Genomic DNA, 27,701 nt, shown 5'->3' on the forward strand with positions numbered 1-27,701 from the left:
AACCTTACCAAAATAACAGATTCTGTTAATACTCACGTATATAAAACATTACAGGCATTTTTAGACGTAATGCATGTTTATTTTGGAGTTATGTTTATATAACTTTCATATTTGGTATTAGAGTTATGTCATTATGAATTAAAAAAGTAACTTGCGTCTTTGCAAAACTTACAAAATATATTTTTTTCAGTAAAACTAACAAAGATACATATCTCTAGGCATTATTAGACATTTTGCATGTTTGGTGTAGGAATTATGTTGAAAAACATTTGTATTGCTTTATTCGCATTATCTCAGGATTTTAGGAATATTACTGTCATATTGAGTAAAAAACTACTTTTTGTCTTTGCAAGCCTTAAAATAGCATATGTTTCGAGGAAAACTCACAAGGATGCATTGTTTTATGCTTTATTAGCCTTTTTGCATGTGTGGTTAGGAAGTTATGTATAAATAACTGTCAAATTGAATGCATCAGTTATCTGTCATTATGAGTAAACCCTAATTTTTGTATTTGTAAACCTTACTAAATTACCTGATTCTTGTAAAACTCAAAAAGATACAATATTTTAGGCATTTTTAGACATAACACATGTTCAGTTTTGGAGATATGTTTATTTAAATTTTATATGTGGTATGACAGTTATACTGTCATTATGAAATAAAAAAAAACTAACTTGCGTATTTGCAAAACTTACAAAAGATCATTTTTATAGTAAAACTAACAAAGATACACGTCTCCAGGCATTAATAGACATGTTGCATGTTTGGTGTAGGAATTATGTTGAAAAACATTTGTTTCTTTTTTTCGCATTATCTCAGGATTTTAAGAACATTACTGTCATAATGAGTAAAAAACTACTTTTTGTGTTTGCAAGCCTTAAAATAGCATATGTTTAGAGTAAAACTCACAAGGATGCATTGTTTTAGGTTTATTGGCCTATTTGCATGTGTTATTATGAAGTTGTGTTTAAATAACTGTCAAATTGAATGTAGCAGTTATACTGTCATTATGAAAAAAACCCAATTTTTGTATTCTTAAACCTTACCAAATTACCTGATTCTGGTTAAACTCACATTGATACATTATTTTAGGCATTTTTAGACATAATGCATGTTCAGTTTTGGAGATATGTTTATATAAATTTTATATTTGAAATTACAGTTATACTGTCATTATGAACTAAAAAAAGTAACTTGCGTCTTTGCAAAACTTACAAAAGATAATTTTTCTAGTGAAACTAACAAAGATACATGTCTCCAGGCATTATTAGACATGTTGCATGTTTGGTGTAGGATTTATGTTGAAAAACTTTTTATGGCTTTTTTCGCATTATCTCAGGATTTAAAGAACATTACTGTCATAATGAGTAAAAAACTACTTTTGTGTTTGCAAGCCTTAAAATAGCATATGTTTAGAGTAAAACTCACAAGGATGCAATGTTTTAGGCTTTATTGGCCTATTTGCATGTGTTATTATGAAGTTATTGTTTAAATAACTGTCAAATTGAATGTAGCAGTTATACTGTCATTATGAGAAAAACCCAATTGTAGTATTTGTAAACCTTACCAAATTACCTGAATATGGTAAAACTCACATAGATATATAACTACAGGCATTTTTAGACTTAATGCATCTTTAGTTTTGGAGTTATGTTCATATAACTTTCATAATTGGTATTACAGTTATACTGTCATTATGAACTAAAAAAAGTAATTGCGTCTTTGCAAAACTTACAAAAGATAATTTTTCTAGTGAAACTAACAAAGATACATGTCTTCAGGCATTATTAGACATTTTGCATGTTTGGTGTAGGAATGATGTTGTAAAACATTTTTATTGCTTTTTTCGCATTATCTCAGGATTTTAAGAACATTACTGTCATAATGAGTAAAAAACTACTTTTTGTGTTTGCATAACTTAAAATAGCATATGTTTAGGGTAAAACTTATAAGAATGCATTGTTTTAGGCTCTATTGGCCTATTTGCATGTGTTATTATGAAGTTATTGTTTAAATAACTGTCAAATTGAATGTAGCAGTTTTACTGTCATTATGAGAAAAACCCAAATGTTGTATTTGTAAACCTTACCAAATTACCCGATTATGGTAAAACTCCCATAGATACAAAATTACAGGCATTTTTAGACTTAATTATTCTTTAGTTTTGGAGTTATGTTCATATAACTATCATATTTGGTATGACAGTTATACTGTCATATTGAATTAAAAAAACTAACTTGCGTCATTGCAAAACTTACAAAAGATTATTTTACTAGTAAAACTAACAAAGATACATGTCTCCAGGCATTATTAGACATTTTGCATGTTTGGTGTAGGAATTATGTTGTAAAACATTTTTATTGCTTTTTTCGCATTATCTCAGGATTTTAAGTACATTTCTGTCTTCATGAGTAAAAAACTACTTTTTGTGTTTGCAAGCCTTAAAATAGCATATGTTTAGAGTAAAACTCACAAGGATGCATTGTTTTAGGCTTTATTGGCCTTTTTGCATGTGTTATTATGAAATTTTGTTTAAATATTTGTCAAATTGAATGTAGCAGTTATACTGTCATTATGAGAAAAACCCAATTTTTGTATTCTTAAACCTTACCAAATTACCTGATTCTGGTTAAACACACATTGATACATCATTTTAGGCATTTTTAGACATAATGCATGTTCAGTTTTGGAGTTATGTTTATATAACTTTCATATTTGGTATTACAGTTATACTGTCAATATGAACTAAAAAAAGTAACTTGCGTCTTTGCAAAACTTACAAAAGATTATTTTACTAGTAAAACTAACAAAGATACATGTCACCAGGCATTATTAGACATGTTGCATGTTTGGTGTAGGATTTATGTTGAAAAACTTTTTTATTGCTTTTTTCGCATTATCTCAGGATTTTAAGAACATTACTGTCATAATGAGTAAAAAAACTACTTTTTGTGTTTGCAAGCCTTAAAATAGCATATCTTTAGAGTAAAACTCACAAGAATGCATTGTTTTAGGCTCTATTGGCCTATTTGCATGTTTTATTATGAAGTTATGTTTAAATAACTGTCAAATTGAATGTGGCAGTTATACTGTCATTATGAGAAAAACCCAAATAATGTATTTGTAAGCCTTACCAATCTACCTGATTATTGTAAAACTCACATAGATACAAAATTACAGCTATTTTTAGACATAATACATGTTCAGTTTTGGAGTTATGTTTATATAACTTTCATATTTGGTATGACAGTTATACTGTCATAATGAATTAAAATAACTAACTTTTTTCATGGCAAAACTCTCAAAATATATTTTTTCTGGTGAAACTAACAAGGATACATGTCTCCAGGCATTATTAGACAAGTTGCATGTTTGGTGTAGGAATTATGTTGAAAAACATTGTTATTGCTTTTTTTGCATTGTCTCAAGATTTTAAGAACATTACTGGCATATTGAGTAAAAAACTACTATGACAGTATACTGTCACATTCAATCTGACTGTTATTTAAACATAACTCCTAAACCATGCATGCAAAATGTCGAATAATGACTGGAGAATGTATCTTTGTAAGTTTTACTGGAAAAAAAATAGTTTGTAAGGTTTGTAAAGACACAAGTTAGCTTTTTTTTTACTCAATATGACAGTATAACTGTCATACTAAATATGAAAGTTGAATAAATATAACACCAAAACCAAACTTGCAATCCGTCTAAAAATGCCTGTAATATTGAATCTATGTGAGTTTTACCAGAATCAGGTATTTTGGTAAGGTTTACAAATACAAAAATTGGGTTTTACTCATAATGACAGTATAACTGCCATATTCAAAATAACAGTTATTTAAACATAACTCCTAAAACAAATATGCTAAATGGCTAATAATGCCTGGAGAAATGAATCTTTGTGAGTTTTACTAGTAAAACATATTTTGTAAGGTTTGTAAAGACATAAGTTTTACTCAATATGATGGTATAACTGTCATACTAAATATTAAAGTTATATAAACTTAATTCCAAAACCAAACTTGCAATCTGTCTTACTGTAATATTGAATCTATGTGAGTTTTACCAGAATCAGGTATTTTGGTAAGTTTTACAAATACACAACTTGGGTTGTACTCATAATGACAGTATAACTGCAACATTTGATATGACAGTTATTTAAACATGACTCCTAAACCAAACATGATAAATGGCTAATAATACCTGGAGAAATGTATCTTTGTGAGTTTTACTAGGAAACAATAATTTGTAAGGTTTATAAAGACACAAGTTAGTTTTTTTTAATTTAATATGATGGTATAACTGTCATACTAAATATGAAAGTTACATAACTCCAAAACCAAAATGCATTATGTCTAAAAATGCCTGTACTTTTGTATCCATTGGAGTTTTACCAGAATCGGGTATTTTGGTAAGGTTGACAAATACAAAAATTAGGTTTTACTCATAATGACAGTATAACTGCCACATTCAAAATGACAATTATCTAAACATAACTCCAAAACCAAACATGCATTATATCTAAAAATGCCTATAATTTTGTATCCACGTGAGTTTTACTAGAATCAGTAGTTTTTGTAAGGTTTACAAATACAAAATATTAGTTTTGCTCATAATGTCAGTATACTGTCACAAACAATCCGACAAAATGGCTAATAATGCCTAGAGGAATGTATCTTTGTGAATTTTACTGGAAAAAAATATTTTGTAAGGTTTGTAAAGACACAAGTTAGATTTTTTTACTCAATTTAACAGTTTAGCTGTCATACTATATATGAACGTTTTATAAACATAACTCCAAAACCAAACATGCAATCCGTCTAAAAATGTCTGTAATATTTATTATATGTGAGTTTTATCAGAATCTGGTATTTTGGTAATGTTTACAAATACAAAAATTAGGTTTTACTCATTGTGACAGTATAATTGCCACACTTAATATGACAGTTATTTAAACATAACTCCTAAAAAACAAATGCAAAATGACTAATAATGCCTAGAGAAATGTATATTTGTGAATTTTACTGGAAAACAATATTTTAGAAGGTTTGTAAAGATACAATTTTTTTTTTTTTTTTACACAATATGATGGTATAACTGTCATACTAAATATGAAAGTTATATAAACATAACTCCAAAACCAAACATACTTTATGTCTAAAAATTCCTGTAATATATGTGGTTTTTACCAGAATCAGGTATTTTGGTAAGGTTTACAAATACAAAAAAGAGGTTTTACTCATAAGACAGAAAAACTGCCACACCCAATATGACAGTCATTTAAACATAACTCCTAAACCAAACATGATAAATGGCTAATAATGCCTGGGGAAATGTATTTTTGTGAGTTTTACTGGAAAAAAAATATTTTGTAAGGTTTGTAAAGACACAAGTTAGTTGTTTTTTTTATTCAATATGACAGCATAACTGTCATACTAAATATGAAAGTTAAATAAACATAACTCCAAAATCAAACTTGCAATCCGTCTAAAAATGCCTGTAATTTTGAATCTATGTTAGTTTTACCAGAATCAGATATTTTGGTAAGGTTTACAAATACAAAACTTGGGTTTTACTCATAATGACAGTATAACTGCAACATTTGATATGACAGTTATTTGAACATAACTCTTAAACCACATACAAAATGGCTAATACTGCCTGGAAAAATGTATCTTTGTAAGTTTTACTAGAAAAAAAAAGTTTTTAAGGTTTGTAAAGACAACATTTTTTTTTTTTACTCAATATGATGATATAACTGTCATACTAAATATGAAAGTTATATAATCATAATTCCAAAACCAAACTCCTAAACCAAACTTGCAATCCGTCTTAAACTGCCTGTAATATTGAATCTATGTGAGTTTTATCAGAATCAGTTATTTTGGTAAGGTTTACAAATACAAAAAATAGGTTTTACTCATAATGACAGTATAACTGCCACACTCAATATGACAGTTTTTTAACTCCTAAACCATCCATCCATCCATCTTCTTCCGCTTATCCGAGGTCGGTTTCGCGGGGGCAGAAGCCTAAGCAGGGAAGCCCAGACTTCCCTCTCCCCAGCCACTTCGTCCAGCTCTTCCTGTGGGACCCCGAGGCGTTCCCAGGCCAGCCGGGAGACATAGTCTTCCCAACGTGTCCTGGGTCTTCCCCGCGGCCTCCTACCGGTCGGACGTGCCCTAAACACTTCCCTAGGGAGGCGTTCGGGTGGCATCCTGACCAGATGCCCGAATCGCCTCATCTGGCTCCTCTCGATGTAAAACCACACATGCACAATTGCTAATAATGCCTGGAAAAATGTATCTTTGTGAGTTTTACTGGGAAAAAAAATATTTTGTAAGGTTTGTAAAGACACAAGTTTTTTTTTTTACTCAATATGACAGTATAACTGTCATACTAAATGTAAAAGTTACATAATTATAACTCCAAAACCAAACATGCATTATGTCTAAAAATGCCTGTAATATTGTATCCATGTGAGTTTTACTAGAAGCAGTTGTTTTTGTAAGGTTTGCCAATACAAAATATTGTTTTTACTCACTATGACAGTATACTGTCACACACAATATGACAGTTATTTAAACATAACTCCTAAATCACATGCAAATTGGTTAATATTGCCTGGAGAAATGTATCTTTGTGAGTTTTACTGGAAAACAATATTTTGTAAGGTTTTTAAAGACACAAGTAATTTATTTTAAATTAATATGACATTATAACTGTCATACTAAATATGAAAGTTATATAAACATAACTCCAAAACCAAACATGCAATCCGTCTAAAATGCCTGTTATATTGAATGTATGTGAGTTTTACTAGAATCAGGTATTTTGGTAAGGTTTACAAATACAAAAATTAGGTTTTACTCATAATGACAGTATAACTGCCAAACTCAATATGACGGTTATGTAAACATAAAACCTAAACCAAATATGCAAAAAGGCTTATAATGCCTGGAGAAATGTATCTTTGTGAGTTTTACTGGAAAAAAAATATTTTGTAAGGTTTGTAAAGACACAAATTTGTCTTTTTTTTAACTTAATATGACAGTATAACTGTCATACTAAATATAAAAAGTTATATAAACATAACTCCAAAACCAAACTTGCAATCCGTCTAAAAATGTGTGTAATATTGAATCTATTTGATTTTTACCAGAATCAGGTATTTTGGTAAGGATTACAAATACAGAAATTAAGTTTTACTCATAATGACGAATAACTGCCCCATTTAAAATGACAGTTTTTTTAAACATAACCCCTAAACCAAACATTCAAAATGATAATAATGCCTTGAGAAATATATATCTGTGAATTTTTCTGGAAACAAATATTTTGTAAGGTTTGTAAAAACAACAAGTTAGGTTTTTTTTTTACTCAATATGAGAGCAGTAAACTGTCATAGTGAGTAAAACTAATATTTTGTATTTGCAAACCTTACAAAAACAACTGATTCTAGTAAAACTCACATGGATACAATATTACAGGCATTTTTAGATATAATGCATGTTTGGTTTTCGAGTTATGTTTATATAACTTTTACATTTAGTAAGACAGTTATAATGTCATATTGAGTAAAAAAAACTAACTTGTGTCTTTACAAACCTTACAAAATTTCCAGTAAAACTTACAAAGATACATTTTTCCAGGCATTATTACCCATTTTGCATGTGTGGTTTAGGAGTTAAAATTAAATAACTGTCAGATTGAATGTGACAGTATACTGTCATAGTGAGTAAAACCTTATTTTTGTATTTGTAAACCTTACCAAAATACTTGATTCTGGTAAAACTCACATAGATACAATATTACAGAAATTTTTAGACATAATGCATGTTTGGTTTTGGAGTTAAGTTTATAGAACTTTTACATTGAGTATGACAGTTTTACTGTCATATTGAGTAAAAAAAACTAACTTGTGTCTTTACAAACATTACAAATATTTTTTTTCTCCAGTAAAACTCACAAAGATACATTTCTCCAGGCATTATTAGCCATTTAGCATGTTTGTTTTAGGAGTTATAATTAAATAACTGTCATATTGAGTGTGGCAGTTATACTGTCATTATAAGTAAAACCTATTTTTTGTATTTGTAAACCTTACCAAAATACCTGACTCTAGTAAAACTCACATAGATTCAATATTACAGCCATTTTTATATGGATTGCATGTTTGGTTTTCGGGTTTGGTTTTGGAGTTATGTTCATTTAACTTTTATATTTAGTATGACAGTTATACCGTCATATTGAGTAAAAAAAACTAACTTGTGTTTTTGCAAACCTTACAAAAGATCAATATTCTAGTAAAACTAACAAAGATACATTTCTCCAGGTTTATTAGCCATTTTGCATGTGTCGTTGTGAATTATGTTTAAATAACTGTCAGATTTAATGTGACAGTATACTGTCATAGTGAGTAAAGCCAATATTTTGTATTTGCAAACCTTACAAAAACAACTGTTTCTAGTAAAACTCACATGGATACAATTTTACATGCATTTTTAGACTAATGCATGTTTGGTTTTGGAGTTATGTTTATACAACTTTCAAATTTAGTATGACAGTTATACTGTTTTATTGAGTAAAAAAAAAGTAACTTGTGTCATTACAAACCTTACAAAATATTTTGTTTCCCAGTTAAACTAACAAAAATACATTTCTCCATGCATTATTAGCCATTTTGCATGTGTGGTTTAGGAGTTATGTTTACATAACTGTCATATTAAATGTGGCAGTTATACTGTCATAATGAGTAAAACCTAATTTTTGTATTTGTAAACCTTACCAAAATACATGATTCTGGTAAAACTCACATTTAAACAATTGTACAGGCATTTTAATACATAATGCATGTTTGGTTTTAGGGTTATGTTTATACAACTTTCATATTTAGTATGACAGTTATACAATCATATTGAGTAAAAAAAAACTAACTTGTGTCTTGACAAACCTTACAAAATGTTTTTTTTCCCAGGAAAACTCACAAAGATACATTTATCCAGGCATTATTAGCCATTTTGCATGTGTGGTTTAGGAGTTACAGTATGTTTAAATAACTGTCAGATTGAATGTGACAGTTTACTGTCATAGTGAGTAAAACCTAGATTTTGTATTTGTAAACCTTACCAAAATACCTGATTCTGGTAAAACTCACATACATACAATATTACAGGCATTTTTAGACATAATGCATGTTTGGTTTTGGAGTTATGTTTATATAACTTTCATATTGGGACGGCGTGGCGCAGTGAAATAATGGCCGTGCGCGACCCGAGGGTCCCTGGTTCAATCCCCACCTAGTACCAACCTCGTCATGTCCATTGTGTCCTGAGCAAGACACTTCACCCTTGCTCCTGATGGCTGCTGGTTAGCGCCTTGCATGGCAGCTCCCTCCATCAGTGTGTGAATGTGTGTGTGAATGGGTAAATGTGGAAGTAGTGTCAAAGCGCTTTGAGTACCTTGAAGGCAGAAAAGCGCTATACAAGTACAACCCATTTATATTTAGTATGACAGTTATGCCATTATATTGAGTAAAAAAAACTAACTTGTGTCTTTATAAACCTAAAAAATTATTTTTTTCCAGTAAAACTCACAAAGATACATTTCTCCAGGCATTATTAGCCATTAAAAAGTTATATAAACATAACTCCAAAACCAAAACTGCATTATGTCTAAAAATGCCTGTAATATTGTATCCATGTGAGTTTTACTGGAAACAGTTGTTATTGTAAGGTTTGCAAACACAAAATATTGCTTTTACTCACTATGACAGTATACTGTCACATTCAATCTGACTGTTATTTAAACATAACTCCTAAATGACACATGCAAAATGGCTAATAAACCTGGAGAAATGTATCTTTTGTTAGTTTTACTAGAATAATGAAATGATCTTTTGTAAGGTTTGCAAAGACACAAGGTAGTTTTTATTTACTCAATATGACGGTATAACTGTCATACTAAATATGACGGGGCCAAGATAGCCTTTATTTTTTCATTATTGACAAGAAGGGCCCTTCAGTGGGCCACGGCAGCAGTTGACCACAACATTGGCCTCAACACAAATTTTGCCGCGTTATGCTCTAAATTCCAGGCAGTTTTTGATCACCCCACGGATGGAGGAGACGCCGCCTCACGTCCTCACTCCCACCAGCAAGGTTCTCGGTCTGTTGCAGACTACACCCTCGAGTTCCGCACCTTGGCCGCTGACAGCGGGTGGGACAATAAGGCCTTGTTGAGCGCCTATCGTCGGGGCCTCTCCGACAAAATCAAGGACGGATTGTTGCGAGACCGCCCGGTCAAATACAAATAAGGCAACAAGAGAAGTATCCTACACTTCTCTTTTGTAAAGTAAATCTGAACAGCCGACATGGGCATCTACATCAACTATATGATTTGCCTGAGAAGCTGGACAGGACACAAAAAAAAAAAAAAAAAAAATGCCTGGAGAAATGTTTTTTTGTGTGTTTTACTGGAAACAAATAATTTCTAATGTTCGGAAAGACATAGGTTAGTTTTTTTACTCAATATGATGGTATAACTGTCAGACTTAATATGAAAGTTGTATAAACATAACTCCAAAACCAAACATGCATTATGTCTACAAATGCCTGTAATATTGTATTCATGTGAGTTTTACTAAAATCAGTTGTTTTTGTAAGGTTTGCAAATACAAAATATTGTTTTTACTCATAATGACAGTATCGCTGCCACACTCAATATGACAGTTATTTAAACATAACTCCCAAACCAAATATGCTAAATGGCTAATACTGCCTGGGGAAATGTATCTTTGTGAGTTGTACTGGAAACAAATATTTTGTAAGGTTTGTAAAGACACAAATTATTTTTTTTACTCAATATGATTGTATAACTGTCATACTACATATAAAAGTTATATAAACATAATTCCAAAACCAAACATGCCTTATGTCTAAAAATGCTTGAATTTGGAATCTATGTGAGTTTTACTAGAATCAGGTATTTTGGTAAGGTTTACAAATACAAAAATTAGGTTTTACTCATAATGACAGTATCACTGCCACACTCAATATGACAGTTATTTAAACATAACTCCTAAACCAAACATGCTCAAAGGCAAATAATGCCTGGACAAATGTATCTTTGTGTGTTTTACTGGAAACACATAGAATTTGTAAGGTTTGTAAAGACACAAGTTAGTTTTTTTTACTCAATATCATGATATAACTGTCAGACTTAATATGAAAGTTGTATAAACATAACTCCAAAACCAAACATGCATTATGTCTAAAAATGCCTGTAATATTGTATTCATGTGAGTTTTACAAAAATCAGTTGTTTTTGTAAGGTTTGCAAATACAAAATATTGTTTTTACTCACGATGACAGTATACTGTCACACTCAATATGACAGTTATTTAAACATGACTCCTAAATCACATGCAAATTGGTTAATAAGGCCTGGAGAAATTTATTTTTGTGAGTTTTACTTGAAAAAAATAATTTGTAAGGTTTATAAAGACATAAGTTAGTTTTTTTATTTAATATGATGGTATAACTGTGATACTAAATATGAAAGTTATATAAACATAACTCCAAAACGAAACATGCAATCCGTCTAAAAATGCCTGTAATATTGAATTTTTTGAGTTTCACTAAAATCAATTATTTTGGTAAGGTTTACAAATACAAAAATTAGGTTTTACTCATAATGACAGTATCACTGCCACACTCAATATGACAGTTATTTAAACATAAATCCTAAACCAAACATGCTAAATGGCTAATAATGCCTGGGGAAATGTATCTTTGTGAGTTTTACTGGAAACAAATATTTTGTAAGGTTTGTAAGGACACAAATTATTTTTTTTACTCAATATGACAGTGTTATTGTTATACTAAATATGAAAGTTATTTAAACATAACTCCTAATCCAAACATGCAAAATGGCTAATAATGCCTGGAGAAATGTATCTTTGTAAGTTTTACTAGAAAAAAATATTTTGTAAGGTTTGTAAAGACAAGTTACTTTTTTTTTACTCAATATGACAGTATATCCGTCATACTAAATTTGAAAGTTATATAAACATAACTCCAAAACCAAACATGTAGTATGTCTAAAAATGCCTGTAATATTGTATCCATGTGAGTTTTACTAGAAACAGTTGTTTTTGTAAGGTTTGCAAAAACAAAATATTGGCTTTACTCACTATGACAGTATACTGTCACATTCAATCTGACAGTTATTTAAACATAACTCATAAACGACACATGCAAAATGGCTAATAAACATGGAGAACTTTATCTTTGTTAGTTTTACTAGAATAATGATCTTTTGTAAGGTTTGCAAAGACAAAAGTTAGTTTTTTTTAACTCAATATTGACGGTATAACTGTCATACTAAATATAAAAGTTATATAACATAACTCCAAAAAAAACCTCGAAAACCAAATATGCAATCCATCTAAAAATGCCTGTAATATTGAATACATGTGAGTTTGATCAGAATCAGGTATTTTGGTAAGGTTTACAAATACAAAAAATCGGCATATGACAGTATAACTGCCACACTCAATATGACAGTTATTTCAACATAACTCCTAAACCAAACATGCTAACTGGCTAATAATGACTGGATGAATGTATATTTGTGAATTTTACTGAAAAACAATATTTTGGAAGGTTTGTAAAGATACAAATTAGTTTTGTTTTACTCAATATGACAGTATAACTGCCACATTCATAATGACAGTTATATAAGCATAACTCCAAAACCAAACATGCATTATGTCTAAAAATGCCTGTAATATTGAATCTATGTGAGTATGACCAGAATCAGGTATTTTGGTAAGGTTTACAAATAAAAAAAAGTAGGTTTTACTCATAATGACAGTATAACTATCACATTCAAAGTGACAGTTATTTAAACATAACTCCTAAACCAAACATGCTAAATGGCTAATACTGCCTGGAGAAAGGTATCTTTGTGAGTTTAACTGGAAAAAAACAATATTTTGTAAGGTTTGTAAAGACACAAGTTAGTTTTTTTACTCAATATGACAGTATATGTGTCATACTAAATGTAAAAGTTATATAAACAAAACTCATAAACGACACATGCAAATTGGCTAATAATGCCTGGAGAAATGTATCTTTGTGAGTTTTACTGGAAAAAAAAATATTTTGTAAGGTTTGTATAAATACAAAAATTAGGTTTTACTCACTATGACAGTAGTGACATTTTAACTGCCACATTCAAAATGACAGTTATTTAAACATAACTCCTAAACCAAACATGCTAAATGGCTAATAATGACTGGAGAAATGCATTTTGTGAGTTTTACTGGAAAAAAATTATTTGTGTAAGGTTTGTAAAGACACAAGTTAGTTGTTTATTACTCCATATGACAGTATAACTGTCATACTAAATGTAAAATGTATATAAACATAACTCCAAAACCAAACATGCATTATGTCTAAAAATGCCTGTAACATTGTATCCATGTGAGTTTTACTAGAATCAGTTGTTTTTTAAGGTTTGCAAATAAAACATATTGGTTTTACTTACTATGACAGTATGCTGTCACATTCAATCTAACAGTTATTTAAACACATACAAAATGACTAATAATGCCTGTAGAAATGTATCTTTGTGAGTTTTACTGAAAAAAAAAAAAATTGTAAGGTTTGTAAAGACACAAGTTAGTTTTTTTTACGCAATATGACAGTATTACTGTCATACTAAATATGAAAGTTATTATACATAACTCCTAAACCACACATGCTAAATGGCTAATAATGCCTGGAGAAATGTGTCTTTGTGAGTTTTACTAATTTTTATTTTTTTTTGTAAGGTTTGTAAAGACACAAGTTCTTTTTTTTACTCAATATGACATTATAACTGTCATACTAAATATAAAAGTTATATAAACATAACTCCAAAACCAAACATGCATTATATCTAAAAATGCCTGTAATATTGTATCCATGTGAGTTTTACTAGAATCAGTTGTTTTTGTAAGGTTTGCAAATACAAAATATTGGTTGTACTCACTATGACAGTATACTGCTGTCATATTGAGTAAAAAAAAACTAAATTGTTTTATAACAAACCTTACCAAATATTTTTTTCCAGAAAATTTCACAGAAATACATTTCTCCAGGCATTATTAGTCATTTTGAATGTGTGGTTTAGGAGTTATGTTTAAATAACTGTCAGATCGATTTTGACAGTATACTGTCATAGTGAGTAAAACCAACGTTTTGTATTTGCAAAACTTACAAAAACAACTGATCCTAGTAAAACTCACATGGATACATCATTTCAGGCATTTTTAGACATAATGCATGTTTGGTTTTGGAGTTATGTTTATATAACTTTTCCATTTAGTATGACAGTTATACTGTTTTTTTTAGTTAAAAAAACTAACTTGTGTCTTTACAAACCTTACAAAAAAATTTTTTTTTCCAGTAAAACTCACAAAGATACATTTCTTCAGACATTATTAGCCATTTAGCATGTTTGGTTTAGGAGTTATGTTTAACAAACTGTCATTTTGAAAGTGGCAGTTATCCGTCATTATGAGTAAATCCTAATTTTTGTATTTGTAATCCTTACCAAAATACCTGATTCTGGTAAAAATCACATAAATTCAATATTACAGACATTTTTAGACAGATTGCAGTTTTGTTTTTGGAGTTATGTTTATATAAATGTCATATTTAGTATGACAGTTATACTGTCTTATTAAGTAAAAAAAAAAAAATTGTGTCTTTACAAACCTTACAAAAAAATGTTTTCCAGTAAAACTCACAAAGATACATTTCTCCAGTCATTATTAGCCATTTTGCATGTGTGGTTTAGTAGTTATGTTTACATAACCGTCCTATTGAGTGTGGCAGTTATACTGTCATTATAAGTAAAACCTAATTTTTGTATTTGTAAATCTTACCAAAATACCTGATTCTAGTAAAACTCACATGGATTCAATATTACAGCCATTTTTTTTTACGAATTGCGTGTTTGGTTTTGGAATTATGTTTATATAACTTTCATATTTAGTATGACAGTTATACCACCATTTTGAGTAAAAGAAACTAATTTGTATCTTTACAAACCTTACAAATTATCTATTTTTTCCATTAAAATTCACAAAGATACATTTCTCCAGGCATTATTAGCCATTTAGCATGTTTGGTATAGGAGTTATGTTTAAAAAACTGTCATATTGAATGTGGCAGTATATTTTCATAGTGAGTAAAAGCAGTATTTTGTATTTGCAAAACTTACAAAAACAACTGAGTCTAGTAAAACTCACATGGATACAATATTACAGGCATTTTTAGACATAATGCATATTTGGTTTTGGAGTAATGTTTATATAACTTTCACATTTATTATGACAGTTTAACTGTCATATTGAGTAAAAAAAACCCTATTTTTTCAGGCGTTATAAACCATTTTGCATGTCTGGTTTAGGCGTTATGATTACATAACTGTCATATTGAATGTGGCAGTTATACTGTCATTATGAGTAAAACCCAATTGTTGTATATGTAAACCTTACCAAAATACCTGATTCTGGTTGAACTCACTTACCGTAGATACAATATAACAGGCATTTTTAGACATAATGCATGTTTGGTTTTGGAGTTAGGTTGATATATTTTTTACATTTAGTATGACAGTTATACTGTCAAATTGAGTAAAACAAAACTAACTGGTGTCTTTATAAATCTTACAAAATATTTTTTTCCCAGTAAAACTCACAAAGATACCTTTCTCCGGGCATAATTAGCCATTTAGCATGTTTGGTTTAGGAGTTATGTTTAAAAAACTGTCATTTGGAATGTGGCAGTTATACTGTCATTATGAGAAAACCTAATGTTTGTATTTGTAAACCTTACCAAAATACCTGTTTCTAGTAAAACTCACACAGATTCAAAATTCAAGCATTTTTAGACATAAGGCATGTTTGGTTTTGGAGTTATGTTTATATAACTTTAAATTTTAGTATGACAGTTATACAATCATATTGAGTAAAAAAAATAATTTGTGTCTTTACAAACCTTACAAAATATTATTTTCCAGTAAAACTCACAAAGATACATTTCTCCAGGCATTGCCAATTTGCAAGTGATTTAGGAGTCATGTTTAAATAACTGTCATATTGAGTGAGACAGATACTGTCATCGTGAGTAAAACAATATTTTGTATTTGCAAACCTTACAAAAACAACTGATTTTTGTAAAACTCACATGAATACAATATTACAGACATTTTTAGACATAATGCATGTTTGGTTTTGGAGTTATGTTTATACAACTTTCATATTAAGTCTGACAGTTATACCATCATATTGAGTAAAAAAACTAACCTATGTCTTTCCAAACATTAGAAATTATTTGTTTCCAGTAAAACACACAAAGATACATTTGTCCAGGCATTAGCCTTTGAGCATATTGGTTTAGGAGTTATGTTTAAATTACTGTCATATAAAGTGTGGCAGTGATACTGACATTATGAGTAAAACTTAATTTCTGTATTTGTAAACCTTACCAAAATACTTGATTCTAGTAAAACTCACACAAACTCAATATTACAGGCATTTTTAGTTGGATTGCATGTTTGGTTTTAGAGTTATGTTTATATCACTTTCATATTTAGTATGACAGTTATACCATCATATTAAATAAATTAAAAAAAACTAACTTGTGTCTTTATAAACCTTACAAATTATTTATTTCCAGTAAAACTCACAAAAATACATTTCTCAAGGCATTATTAACCAATGTGCATGTGATTTAGGAGTCATGTTTAAGTAACTGTCATTTTGAACGTGGCAGTTATATTGTCATTATGAGTAAAACCTTAATTTTTGTATTTGTAAACCTTACCAAAATAACGGATTCTGATAATACTCACTTGTATAAAATATTACAGGCATTTTTAGACATAATGCATGTTTAATTTTGGAGTTATGTTTATATAACTTTGATATATATAGTAGGACAGTTATACTTTCTTTATGAGTTAAAAAAACTAACTTGTGTCTTTACAAACCTTACAAAATGTTTTTTTTTTCCAGTAAAACTTACAAATATACCTTTCTCCAGGCATTTGTAGCCATTTAGCATGTTTGGTTTAGGAGTTATGTTTAAAAAACTGTCATTTGGAATGTGGCAGTTATACTGTCATTATGAGTAAAACCTAATTTTTGTATTTGTAAACCTTACCAAAATACCTGCTTCTAGTAAAACTCACATCGATTCAAAATTCAAGCATTTTTAGACATAAGGCATTTTTGGTTTTGGAATTATGTTTATAAAACTTTTATATTTAGTATGACAGTTTTTAAATCATATTGAGTAAAAAAATTAATTTGTGTGTTTAAAAACCTTACAAAATATTTGTTTCCAGTAAAACTCACAAAGATACATTTCCCCAGACAGTATTAGCCATTTAGCATGTTTGGTTTAGGAGTTATGTTTAAATAACTGTCATATTGAGTGTGGCAGCGATACTGTCATTATGAGTAAAAACAATATTTTGTATTTGCAAACCTTACAAAAACAACTGATTTTAGTAAAACTCACATGAATACAATATTACAGGCATTTGTAGACGGATTGCATGTTTGGTTTTGGAGTTATGTTGATATATTTTTTACATTTAGTATGACAGTTATACTGTCAAATTGAGTAAAACAAAACTAACTGGTGTCTTTACAAACCTTACAAAATATTTTTTTCCCAATAAAACTCACAAAGATACCTTTCTCCAGGCATAATTAGCCATATAGCATGTTTGGTTTAGGAGTTATGTTTAAAAAACTGTCATTTGGAATGTGGCAGTTATACTGTCATTATGAGTAAAACCTAATGTTTGTATTTGTAAACCTTACCAAAATACCTGTTTCTAGTAAAACTCACATGGATTCAAAATTCAATCATTTTTAGACATAAGGCATGTTTGGTTTTGGAGTTATATTTATATAACTTTCATATTTAGTATGACAGTTATACAATCATATTGAGTAAAAAAATTTTTTTGTGTCTTTACAAACCTTACAAAATATTTGTTTTCAGGAAAACTCACAAAGATACATTTCCCCAGGCATTATTAGCCATTTAGCATGTTTGGTTTAGGATTTATGTTTAAATAACTGTCATATTGAGTGTGGCAGTGATACTGTCATTATGAGTAAAACCTAATTTTTGTATTTGTAAACCTTACCAAAATAATTGATTCTAGTGACATTCACAAAAATTCAACATTACAGGCATTTTTAGACAGATTGCATGTTTGGTTTTGGAGTTATGTTTATATAACTTTCATATTTAGTATGACAGTTATACCATCATATTAAATAAAAAAAAACTAACTTGTGTCTTTATAAACCTTACAAATTGTTTTTTTCAAGTAAAACTCACAAAAATACATTTCTCCAGGCATTATTAACCAATTTGCATGTGATTTAGGAGTCATGTTTAAATAACTGTCATACTGAGTGTGACAGTATACTGTAATCGTGAGTAAAAACAATATTTTGTATTTGCAAACCTTACAAAAACAACTGATTTTTGTAAAACTCAAATGACTACAATATTACAGGCATTTTAGACATAATGCATGTTTGGTTTTGGAGTTATGTTTATACAACTTTCATATTAAGTCTGACAGTTATATCATGATATTGAGTAAAAAAAACTAACTTGTGTCTTTACAAACCTTACAAATTATATGTGTTTCCAGTAAAACACACACAGATACATTTGTCCAGGTATTATTAGCCTTTGAGCATGTTTGGTTTAGGAGTTATGTTTAAATAACTGTCATATTGAGTGTGGCAGTGATACTGACATTATGAGTAAAACCTAATTTTTGTATATGTAAACCTTACCAAAATACTTGATTCTAGTAAAACACACACAAATTCAATATTACAGGCATTTTTAGATGGATTGCACGTTTGGTTTTGGAGTTATGTTTATATCACTTTCATATTTAGTATGACAGTTATACCATCACTCCTCTCTGAGCTGCCACCTTAACGTGGTAGAGGAGTTTGCGTGTCCCAATGATCCTAGGAGCTATGTTGTCCGGGGGCATAAAGCCCCCTGGTAGGGTCTCCCAAGACAAACTGGTCCTAGGTGAGGGACCAGAGCAGCTCGAAGACCTCCATGAAAGATAAAAACAAAGGACCCAGATTTCCCTCGCCCAGACGCGGGTCACCGGGGCCCCCCTCTGGAGCCAGGCCCGGAGGTGGGGCACGATGGCGAGCGCCTGGTGGCCGGGCCCGTCCCCATGCACAGCCCGAAGAGGCAACGTGGGTCCCCCCTCCAATGGGCTCACCACCTATAGCAGGGGTCATAGAGGTCGGGTGCGATGTGAGCTGGGCGGCAGCCGAAGGCAGGGCACTTGGCGGTCCGATCCTCGGCTACAGAAGCTAGCTCTTGGGACGTGGAACGTCACCTCGCTGGGGGGGAAGGAGCCTGAGCTAGTGCGCGAGGTGGAGAAGTTCCGGCTAGATATAGTCGGACTCACTTCGACGCACAGCAAGGGCTCTGGAACCAGTTCTCTCGAGAGGGGCTGGACTCTCTTCCACTCTGGCGTTGCCGGCAGTGAGAGGCGACGGGCTGGGGTGGCAATTCTTGTTTCCCCCCGGCTCAGAGCCTGTACATTGGAGTTCAACCCGGTGGACGAGATTGTCCCCGTTCCCTCCGCCTTCGGGTGGGGGAACGGGTCCTGACTGTGGTTTGCGCTTACGCGCCAAACCGCAGCTCAGAGTACCCACCCTTTTTGGATTCACTCGAGGGAGTACTTGAGAGTGCTCCCCCGGGTGATTCCCTCGTTCTACGGGGGACTTCAATGCTCATGTTGGCAGCAACAGTGAAACCTGGAGAGGCGTGATTGGGAAGAATGGCTGCCCGGATCTGAACCCGAGCGGTGTTTTGTTATTGGACTTTTGTGCCCGTCACAGATTGTCCATAACGAACACCATGTTCAAACATAAGGGTGTCCATATGTGCACTTGGCACCAGGACACCCTAGGCCGCAGTTCCATGATCGACTTTGTAGTTGTGTCATCGGATTTGCGGCCTCATGTTTTGGACACTCGGGTGAAGAGAGGGGCGGAACTTTCTACCGATCACCACCTGGTGGTGAGTTGGCTGCGATGGTGGGGGAGGATGCCGGACAGACCTGGCAGGCCCAAACGCATTGTGAGGGTTTGCTGGGAACGTCTGGCAGAGTCTCCTGTCAGAGAGAGTTTCAATTCCCACCTCCGGAAGAACTTTGAACATGTCACGAGGGAGGTGCCGGACATTGAGTCCGAATGGACCATGTTCCGCGCCTCTATTGTCGAGGCGGCTGATTGGAGCTGTGGCCGCAAGGTAGTTGGTACTTGTCGTGGCGGTAATCCTAGAACCCGTTGGTGGACACCGGCGGTGAGGGATGCCGTCAAGCTGAAGAAGGAGTCCAATCGGGTTCTTTTGGCTCATAGGACTCCTGAGGCAGCGGACAGGTACCGACAGGCCAAGCAGTGTGTGGCTTCAGCGGTCGCAGAGGCAAAAACTCGGACATGGGAGGAGTTCGGGGAAGCCATGAAAAACGACTTCCGGACGGCTTCGAAACAATTCTGGACCACCATCCGCCGCCTCAGGAAGGGGAAGCAGTGCACTATCAACACCGTGTATGGCGGGGATGGTGTTCTGCTGACCTCGACTGCGGATGTTGTGGATCGGTGGAGGGAATACTTCGAAGACCTCCTCAATCCCACCAACACGTCTTCCTATGAGGAAGCAGTGCCTGGGGAGTCTGTGGTGGGCTCTCCTATTTCTGGGGCTGAGGTTGCTGAGGTAGTTAAAAAGCTCCTCGGTGGCAAGGCCCCAGGGGTAGATGAGATCCGCCCGGAGTTCCTTAAGGCTCTGGATGCTGTGGGGCTGTCTTGGTTGACAAGACTCTGCAGCATCGCGTGGACATCGGGGGCGGTACCTCTGGATTGGCAGACCGGGTTGGTGGTTCCTCTCTTTAAGAAGGGGAACCGGAGGGTGTGTTCTAACTATCGTGGGATCACACTCCTCAGCCTTCCCGGTAAGGTCTATTCAGGTGTACTGGAGAGGACGCTACGCCGGATAGTCGAACCTCGGATTCAGGAGGAACAGTGTGGTTTTCGTCCTGGTCGTGGAACTGTGGACCAGCTCTATACTCTCGGCAGGGTCCTTGAGGGTGCATGGGAGTTTGCCCAACCAGTCTACATGTGTTTTGTGGACTTGGAGAAGGCATTCGACCGTGTCCCTCGGGAAGTCCTGTGGGGAGTGCTCAGAGAGTATGGGGTAACGGACTATCTGATTGTGGCGGTCCGCTCCCTGTATGCTCGTTGCCAGTGCTTGGTCCGCATTGCCGGCAGTAAGTCGGACACTTTTCCAGTGAGGGTTGGACTCCGCCAAGGCTGCCCTTTGTCACCGATTCTGTTCATAACTTTTATGGACAGAATTTCTAGGCGCAGTCAAGGCATTGAGGGGATCTGGTTTGGTGGCTGCAGGATTAGGTCTCTGCTTTTTGCAGATGATGTGGTCCTGATGGCTTCATCTGGCCAGGATCTTCAGCTCTCACTGGATCGGTTCGCAGCCGAGTGTGAAGCGACTGGGATGAGAATCAGCACCTCCAAGTCCGAGTCCATGGTTCTCGCCCGGAAAAGGGTGGAGTGCCATCATTGGGGAGGAGATCTTGCCCCAAGTGGAGGAGTTCAAGTACCTCGGAGTCTTGTTCACGAGTGAGGGAAGAGTGGATCGTGAGATCGACAGGCGGATCTGGCCTGGGAACGCCTCGGGGTTCCACAGGAAGAGCTGGACGAAGTGGCTGGGGAGAGGGAAGTTTGGGCTTCCCTGCTTAGGTTGCTGCCCCCGCGACCCGACCTCAGATAAGCGGAAGAAGATGGATGGATGGATGGAGTTATACCATCATATTAAATTAAAAAAAAAAAACTAACTTGTGTCTTTATAAACCTTACAAATTATTTATTTCCAGTAAAACTCACAAAAATACATTTCTCCAGGCATTATTAACCAATTTGCATGTGATTTAGGAGTCATGTTTAAGTAACTGTCATTCTGAATGTGGCAGTTATATTGTCATTAGGAGTAAAACCTTAATTTTTGTATTTGTAAACCTTACCAAATTAACGGATTCTGATAATACTCACGTATATAAAATATTACAGGCATTTTTAGACATAATGCATGTTTAATTTTGGAGTTATGTTTATATAACTTTGACATTTAGTAGGACAGTTAAATTTTCTTTTTGAGTTAAAAAAAAACTAACTTGTGTCTTTACAAACCTTACAAAATGTTTTTTTTCTCCAGTAAAACTTACAAATATACCTTTCTCCAGGCATTATTAGCCATTTAGCATGTTTGGTTTAGGAGTTATGTTTAAAAAAAAACGGTCATTTGGAATGTGGCAGTTATACTGTCATTATGAGTAAAACCTAATTTTTGTATTTGTAAACCTTACCAAAATACCTGCTTCTAGTAAAACTCACATAGATTCAAAATTCAAGCATTTTTAGACATAAGGCATGTTTGGTTTTGGAATTATGTTTATAAAACTTTCATATTTAGTATGACAGTTATACAATCATATTGAGTAAAAAAAAATAATTTGTGTCTTTACAAACCTTACAAAATATTTGTTTCCAGTAAAACTCACAAAGATACATTTCCCCAGGCAGTATTAGCCATTTAGCATATTTGGTTTAGGAGTTATGTTTAAATAACTGTCATATTGAGTGTGGCAGCGATACTGTCATTATGAGTAAAAACAATATTTTGTATTTGCAAACCTTACAAAAACAACTGATTTTAGAAAAACTCACATGAATACAATATTACAGGCATTTGTAGACATAATGGATGTTTGGTTTTGGAGTTAAGTTTATACAACTTTCATATTAAGTCTGACAGTTATACCATCATATTGAGTAAAAAAAAACTAACCTATGTCTTTCCAAACATTACAAATTATTTGTTTCCAGTAAAACACACAAAAAAACATTACTCCAGGCATTATTAACCAATTTGCATGTGATTTAGGAGTCATGTTAAATAACTGTCATTTTGAACGTGGCAGTTATATCGTCATTATGAGTAAAACCTTAATTTTTTTATTTGTAAACCTTACCAAAATAACAGATTCTGTTAATACTCACGTATATAAAACATTACAGGCATTTTTAGACGTAATGCATGTTTATTTTGGAGTTATGTTTATATGACTTTCATATTTGGTATTACAGTTATACTGTCATTATGAATTAAAAAAAACTAACTTGCGTATTTGCAAAACTTACAAAAGATCATTTTTTATAGTAAAACTAACAAAGATACACGTCTCCAGGCATTATTAGACATGTTGCATGTTTGGTGTAGGAATTATGTTTAAAAACATTTGTTTCTTTTTTTCGCATTATCTCAGGATTTTAAGAACATTACTGTCATAATGAGTAAAAAACTACTTTTTGTGTTTGCAAGCCTTAAAATAGCATATGTTTAAAGTAAAACTCACAAGGATGCATTGTTTTAGGTTTATTGGCCTATTTGCATGTGTAATTATGAAGTTATGTTTAAATAACTGTCAAATTGAATGTAGCAGTTATACTGTCATTATGAGAAAAACCCAAAATTTGCATTCTTAAACCTTACCAAATTACCTGATTCTGGTTAAACACACATTGATACATTATTTTAGGTATTTTTAGACATAATGCATGTTCAGTTTTGGAGATATGTTTATATAAATTGTATATTTGGAATTACAGTTATACTGTCATTATGAACTAAAAAAAAGTAACTTTCGTCTTTGCAAAACTTACAAAAGATAATTTTTCTAGTGAAACTAACAAAGATACATGTCTCCAGGCATTATTAGACATGTTGCATGTTTGGTGTAGGATTTATGTTGAAAAACTTTTTTATTCCTTTTTTCGCATTATCTCAGGATTTAAAGAACATTACTGTCATAATGAGTAAAAAAAACTACTTTTTGTGTTTGCAAGCCTTAAAATAGCATATGTTTAGAGTAAAACTCATAAGAATGCATTATTTTAGGCTCTATTGGCCTATTTGCATGTGTTATTATGAAGTTATGTTTAAATAACTGTCAAATTGAATGTAGCAGTTTTACTGTCATTATGAGAAAAACCCAAATGTTGTATTTGTAAACCTTACCAATTTACCTGATTTTGGTAAAACTCACATAGATATAAAATTACAGGCATTTTTAAACTTAATGCATCTTTAGTTTTGGAGTTATGTTCATATAACGTTCATATTTTGTATGACAGTTATACTGTCATATTGAATTAAAAAAAACAACTTGCGTCTTTGCAAAACTTACAAAAGATTATTTTACTAGTAAAACTAACAAAGATACAAGTCTCCAGGCATTATTAGACATTTTGCATGTTTGGTGTAGGATTTATGTTGAAAAACTTTTTTATTGCTTTTTTCGCATTATCTCAGGATTTAAAGAACATTACTGTCATAATGAGTAAAAAACTACTTGTTGTGTTTGCAAGCCTTAAAATAGCATATGTTTAGAGTAAAACTTATAAGAATGCATTGTTTTAGGCTCTACTGGCCTATTTGCATGTGTTATTATGGAGTTATTGTTTAAATACCTGTCAAATTGAATGTAGCAGTTATACTGTCATTATGAGAAAAACCCAATTGTAGTATTTGTAAACCTTACTAAATTACCTGATTATGGTAAAACTCACATAGATACAAAATTACAGCTATTTTTAGACTTAATGCATCTTTAGTTTTGGAGTTATTTTCATATAACTTTCATATTAGGTATGACAGTTATACAGTCATATTGTATTAAAAAAACTAATTTGCGTCTTTGCAAAACTTACAAAAGATTATTTTACTAGTAAAACTAACAAAGATACATGTCTCTAGGCATTATTAGACATTTTGCATGTTTGGTGTAGGATTTATGTTGAAAAACTTTTTTATTGCTTTTTTCGCATTATCTCAGGATTTAAAGAACATTACTGTCATAATGAGTAAAAAACTACTTTTTGTGTTTGCAAGCCTTAAAATAGCATATGTTTAGAGTAAAACTCATAAGAATGCATTGTTTTAGGCTCTATTGGCCTATTTGCATGTGTTATTATGAAGTTATGTTTAAATAACTGTCAAATTGAATGTAGCAGTTATACTGTCATTATGAGAAAAACCCAAAATTTGCATTCTTAAACCTTACCAAATTACCTGATTCTGGTTAAACACACATTGATACATTATTTTAGGTATTTTTAGACATAATGCATGTTCAGTTTTGGAGATATGTTTATATAAATTGTATATTTGGAATTACAGTTATACTGTCATTATGAACTAAAAAAAAGTAACTTTCGTCTTTGCAAAACTTACAAAAGATAATTTTTCTAGTGAAACTAACAAAGATACATGTCTCCAGGCATTATTAGACATGTTGCATGTTTGGTGTAGGATTTATGTTGAAAAACTTTTTTATTCCTTTTTTCGCATTATCTCAGGATTTAAAGAACATTACTGTCATAATGAGTAAAAAAAACTACTTTTTGTGTTTGCAAGCCTTAAAATAGCATATGTTTAGAGTAAAACTCATAAGAATGCATTATTTTAGGCTCTATTGGCCTATTTGCATGTGTTTTTATGAAGTTATGTTTAAATAACTGTCAAATTGAATGTAGCAGTTTTACTGTCATTATGAGAAAAACCCAAATGTTGTATTTGTAAACCTTACCAATTTACCTGATTTTGGTAAAACTCACATAGATATAAAATTACAGGCATTTTTAAACTTAATGCATCTTTAGTTTTGGAGTTATGTTCATATAACGTTCATATTTTGTATGACAGTTATACTGTCATATTGAATTAAAAAAAACAACTTGCGTCTTTGCAAAACTTACAAAAGATTATTTTACTAGTAAAACTAACAAAGATACAAGTCTCCAGGCATTATTAGACATTTTGCATGTTTGGTGTAGGATTTATGTTGAAAAACTTTTTTATTGCTTTTTTCGCATTATCTCAGGATTTAAAGAACATTACTGTCATAATGAGTAAAAAACTACTTGTTGTGTTTGCAAGCCTTAAAATAGCATATGTTTAGAGTAAAACTTATAAGAATGCATTGTTTTAGGCTCTACTGGCCTATTTGCATGTGTTATTATGGAGTTATTGTTTAAATACCTGTCAAATTGAATGTAGCAGTTATACTGTCATTATGAGAAAAACCCAATTGTAGTATTTGTAAACCTTACTAAATTACCTGATTATGGTAAAACTCACATAGATACAAAATTACAGCTATTTTTAGACTTAATGCATCTTTAGTTTTGGAGTTATTTTCATATAACTTTCATATTAGGTATGACAGTTATACAGTCATATTGAATTAAAAAAACTAATTTGCGTCTTTGCAAAACTTACAAAAGATTATTTTACTAGTAAAACTAACAAAGATACATGTCTCTAGGCATTATTAGACATTTTGCATGTTTGGTGTAGGATTTATGTTGAAAAACTTTTTTATTGCTTTTTTCGCATTATCTCAGGATTTAAAGAACATTACTGTCATAATGAGTAAAAAACTACTTTTTGTGTTTGCAAGCCTTAAAATAGCATATGTTTAGAGTAAAACTCATAAGAATGCATTGTTTTAGGCTCTATTGGCCTATTTGCATGTGTTATTATGGAGTTATTGTTTAAATACCTGTCAAATTGAATGTAGCAGTTATACTGTCATTATGAGAAAAACCCAATTGTAGTATTTGTAAACCTTACAAAATTACCTGATTAGGGTAAAACTCACATAGTTATAATTAAAGGCATTTTTAGACTTAATGCATCTTTAGTTTTGGAGTTATGTTCATATAACTTTCATATTTGGTATGACAGTTATACTGTTTGAATTAAAAAAAACAACTTGCATCTTTGCAAAACTTACAAAAGATTATTTTACTAGTAAAACTAACAAAGATACAAGTCTCCAGGCATTATTAGACATTTTGCATATTTGGTGTAGGAATTATGTTGTAAAACATTTTTATTGCTTTTTTCGCATTATCCCAGGATTTTAAGAACATTACTGTCATAATGAGTAAAAAACTACTTTTTGTGTTTGCAAGCCTTAAAGTAGCATATGTTTAGAGTAAAATTCACAGGGATGCATTGTTTTAGGCTTTATTGGCCTTTTTTGCATGTGTTATTATGAAGTTATGTTTAAATAACTGTCAAATTGAATGTAGCAGTTATACCGTCATTATGAGAAAAACCCAATTTTTCTATTCTTAAACCTTACCAAATTACCTGATTCTGGTTAAACTCACATTGATACATTATTTTAGGCATTTTTAGAAATAATGCATGTTCAGTTTTGGAGTTATGTTTATATAACTTTCATATTTGGTATTACAGTTATACTGTCAATTTGAACTAAAAAAAGTAACTTGCGTCTTTGCAAAACTTACAAAATATATTTTTTCTAGTGAAACTAACAAGGATACATGTTTCCAGGCATTATTAGACATGTTGCATGTTTGGTGTAGGATTTATGTTGAAAAACTTTTTTATTGCTTTTTTCGCATTATCCCAGGATTTTAAGAACATTACTGTCATAATGAGTAAAAAACTACTTTTTGTGTTTGCAAG

The sequence above is a fragment of the Nerophis lumbriciformis genome, linkage group LG20, assembly GCF_033978685.3.
Source record: "Nerophis lumbriciformis linkage group LG20, RoL_Nlum_v2.1, whole genome shotgun sequence".
In the NCBI taxonomy this organism is placed as follows: Eukaryota; Metazoa; Chordata; class Actinopteri; order Syngnathiformes; family Syngnathidae; genus Nerophis; species Nerophis lumbriciformis.